The sequence below is a fragment of the Onychomys torridus genome, chromosome X (genome assembly GCF_903995425.1).
Source record: "Onychomys torridus chromosome X, mOncTor1.1, whole genome shotgun sequence".
NCBI classification, from domain to species: Eukaryota; Metazoa; Chordata; class Mammalia; order Rodentia; family Cricetidae; genus Onychomys; species Onychomys torridus.
The window spans coordinates 54,537,988-54,542,717 of record NC_050466.1 but is presented as its reverse complement, the minus strand read 5'-3'; positions in this window follow the sequence as shown (position 1 = coordinate 54,542,717).

Here is a 4,730-nt window from a genome sequence, read left to right as displayed (position 1 = left end):
CTTTTTCATAATTTCATACCACCCCATATACCTCTCCTTGCTCTCTTTCAAATTCTTGGCCTCTGTTTTTCTAGGGAAAGAATTTTCATTACATTGCAATTTCTTCGCTAGATATAAAACTAGCACAATTACTCTATTTTTTCATGTATCTATTTCCACCAATTTGTGATTCTACAAATTTATCTCTGCCAACTACGTTGTTGATTTCATTAGTACTGAATTGTAATTTTATTCTTTCATTGAAGCTCATAAAATCTTGCAGAATATGCTACCATTTTTTAATTTATGATAAAACTGATTTGGGTTTTCTCTTCTTCCATGATCAGTATTGCTAAGCATTTATCAATTTCTTAAAAGAAATAAGTTCCAGGAATCGATTTTTAAAAGCTTTAAGAATTATATTCATTTAGCCGGGTGGTAGTGGCGCACACCTTTAATCCCAGCACTTGGGAGGCAGAGCCAGGTGGATCTCTATGAGTTCGAGGCCAGCCTGGTCTACAGAGCAAGATCCAAGAAAGTCTCAAAGCTACACAGAGAAACCCTGTCTCAAAAAAAAAATTGTATTCGTTATTATAGTTATATGTACATGTGTATGTGTCTGCAGGGTGGGTGATGTATGTCAAGGCACATGTGAAGGACAGAGGACAACCTTTAGTAGTTAGTTCTCTCCTTCCCCTGTGGCCATCTCTCTGGTCCTTCACTCTTTTTTTGTGCCATAAATTCTTAACTTTTGCTGAATATTTATGATTTGTCATCTTTTATTCACTGTCTTTATTATTTTCCTTTTTCCTTCTATTATTCTAAGTTTGAGTTGTACTTCTTTACTGAGATGACTAAAATGTGAATATACATAATTGATTTTAAACTTTGAGCTTTTTTGTAGCCATTTGACTCCAGGAATTTCCCTACAGTCAGTGACTCAAATCACATCTCACAAATTTTAGTATATTGTGAAAGTGTATTCACTCAGTTGAATCATTTTCCAATTATTTTTGCAATTTCTTCCACTTATTGCTTACCTGGCAGTGTGTTATTTCATTTTTAAGGTATTTGAGGGTTTTATTTATGTTTTAATTTTTGATATTTATTTAATTACCATGTGCACATGACATGTGTGTGTGTGTGTACATGTGTGTGTATAGTGTGTATATGTATATATGCCATGGCACACGTGTGGAAGTCAAACAACTTGCAGGAGTAAATTCTCTCCTTCCATCATAAGGATCCAGGTATTGAACTCAGGTCTTCAGGCTTGGTGGCAAGTGCCTTCACCTGTTAAACCATCTTGTAATCCCTACTTTGGGTTTTTAAATATCCTTAACTTTTTTTGGCAAAGTTATTTCATTTGCTACTGAAAAGAAAGCATAATATATGCAGCTATGATCATGGGTTTATCTTTTTCTTCTTTGTCTTAATTTCCTGTTAAACTCCATTAGAGATGCACAGATATATCATTATTGATATATCTTCTAATACTTTCCCTTTTCTGATTATTACATGCTCTGACCTTACCTAACTTTAGCAGTCCTACCAGTTTTCTTATGTTGACTATTGGTATGAATATACAGAACAAAATGTAATACTGAAGAGCAGTAATAACAGTAGACTAATTGTTATTCTTACTTTTACCATATCTGAAATTATTTACATTTCAATTAGGTGTGATTTCATCTCTGAAGTTTCTAATTTGAAAGATCAGTTGTTTGTAAAGATTTCTAATCTTTAAGCATTAAATGTTTTAGTTTGATTATCTTCTTATAAAAGCATAGCAATAGCTTTTGAGATTAAATCTAAATTATTATTCTATTCACTAACATATCCTCTTACATACTTTCTATGTTCAAAATTTAGATGTCAAAAAGAAAGAGTTAGTGGAAGTAGAAGAGGAATGAAAGAGAGTGCTAGGAGGAAGTGTGGAAATGACCAAAATACATTAAATATATGTATGAAATTAGATAAATAATGAATAGATAAATAAACAAATAATGGATAAGTAAGAAAAAAGTTAGCTAAGATTATATGTAAATCTACACTCTCTTTCACATAAAACATATGTAGCATGTTTACTATAGCATTAAATTAATATATATATATATACATATATATATATATATATATATATAATATGTTTATGTGTTAACTGTCACATGCAGGATTTTTTTCATCTTTAAAAACATGTTGAATCTCTAATATGCCATGTCTACAAATGAAAAAGATCTTACCATAAAATCCATTTTGATTGTTTTAAAGAGTTCATATCCAAGGCTTACAGCATTTCAAACTATGTTTTGAAAGTAACAACTGGAAGTTAACACTACAGAGATTTATAAGAGCCACTTTATTTTATTGATAATCACAAATACTTTTTGTAAACTAGACTGGGATAGAATGTAGATGAGGTTTCACTTTATAGGCCCACTTATAAGATTCAAAGTTTAAATATTTCATTTTTAAGGAAAAAATATTTTTTACCTAAAATGTCAGGGGTTGGCATTAAGTTAGATAGACATAATAATTGCTTTACTTTTGAAGTTAATTTTGCAGTTTATTTTCCCTTTATACTCATGACTTAAGCAAGGATTAGCATTCTGTAACTAAGGTTTAAGAATGCACTGTTGATCCACTGGGGCAAACATGGTTTTGGAATTTTAATTTGGGCAGTCTCTGCTTTAGCTGGACAAAGAACACGGAAGATGATAGCATGTCTCGAGCTTGCTGCTGCTAGAAATGTGACCCTGTTCTTTTGAACAGTGCCCAGTTTCTCTGCTGAAATAAGCCTGCATGCCACAGGAGAGCAGTCAGGAGAGGACAGGGAGTGAACATGGATGACAGAAGTGTCTGTGCCACCCATTCATTAGGGACTCACAAAGGGGTATAGAAATTCTGAGCTTTTGTAGGGATTGAGAGCTCCATATCAAATGTCTATGGAGTAATTTAATTACATGGGCATGGTAGGAATGACACAGTGGTTACATTAATAAACTGAAGCATTAAAGAATAATAGCCCAGTTATTGCTGAATTATGGGAAACACGCTGCCTATTCATTCCTCGTGATATTAGAAGGGAGAAGGAGGAGGCTTACTCACCACTTTGCACCCCCAATGCATAAAGAAACAGTCTCTTGCTTCTCCAGACCTGTGGAACACCTGTGGAAGACCCAAAGTCATGCCCAATAGTATAAATCTTGCTTTGTGTAAGATGCTTAAAATATCATAAGCTAAGTCTGTTTTTACGGTGCTAAATAAAATTGACTTGGGCCAGACATAGTAATAAGTATGTGCTACATAGACATCTCTGAAGAACCTTTTCAACGGATCTCATAGATGATAAGCCCTGTTTGTTGTCCTGGGCCTCTTGTTAATAGAATCCATTTGACATACTCATAGGCCACTAGATTACTAGCTTAAAAGAAGTAGTCTATTATTTAATAGAAGCTAAGGTGGCTTTTCATTTTTATCCATCCCTTATGGACAACTAGAAGAAAATACTCTCTACCCTTTTGCAGGAGCAGGGGAAATGGAACTCACATCTGATTTCCTATCATTTATCAAAAAATGCTCATTGAATTGTATCAACACTGTTCCAAGAATTGCACTGCAGGAGAAGAGAGGAGGATATGTAAGATATGGTCTCCACATTCAGATTCCAGTGGGGGAACTCACAGCCACCACCTCCCACTTATTTCCCAGGAATCTCTTTGTAAACTCTTGTACACACTGTCTTCTCATTGGCGTTTCTCATGGGTTAATGATTCCTATGGTTCATATGGTTAATGATTAGAAGATCCATCCACCTCTGAAATCTTTTGACACTATGAAGGCAGTTATCTTGAGGAATCAAAAAACTTCTCATTTTCATGCAAACAAATTACAATAAACAGAAAACGCCCTTACGAACCACTAATAATACAAATTAATATAAACATACATCTAACAAAATAAAGTACATGTTGTACTTTGAAGTTTCCGGAAAGCCTTACGAAATTCAAATTTGAAAAACTCAAATAATGGAATGTTAAAAAACAGAGCACTTACTTTCTTCAGCTAAAGGAGTCTGATATGAATTCATGGGCAAAATTCAAAGTTGGAGTACTTCTGGAGACATGTATTTCCCAGAAGGTGCCAATACTGCTCATTGTCCCAGAAACAGCTCCACAAAGACTCTACGTCAATGGTCTTCAAGTAGAACAGGCAAGACCATCACATGGGAAACTTGTTTAAACAGGTTCCTGGGCCCAGTCACAGAGCTCTGATTCAGCAGGACTGGGTTGGAGCCAGAGAGTCTGTATTTCGCTCCGTTTCCCTCCTCCCTTCTTCTGGGGCCAATGATCCAGGGACCAGCTTAAGAACCTCTGCTTTAGGTATTAGAAAGACAATGCCCTCCAGAGCCTTGAGAGAAACTGCAAAATCCTCTTTAACTTGGCAGTTAAGGCCAATTTTCTTTCATGTTGCATTGACAGACATCCTTGATGAGGTAGTCCTTGATAATTCAAAGGGCAGAGTTTAGAAATACTAAAGACAAAATGGAAACAGCGTGGTTTTGCCTTGTGCCACTTAACAGGCGTTACATAAACAGACATTCTCCTGCAGACGTGGTTCTTTACTTCAGCTCTTCAGAGCATTCCACTGGGATCAAAGAGTAGCTGGATAACCCTGGCTAATTGCAACCCTTTCCAGTCCCACTTCATCATGTGCTCTGGGCAAAGCAGATGAATCCAAACATTGCCCAT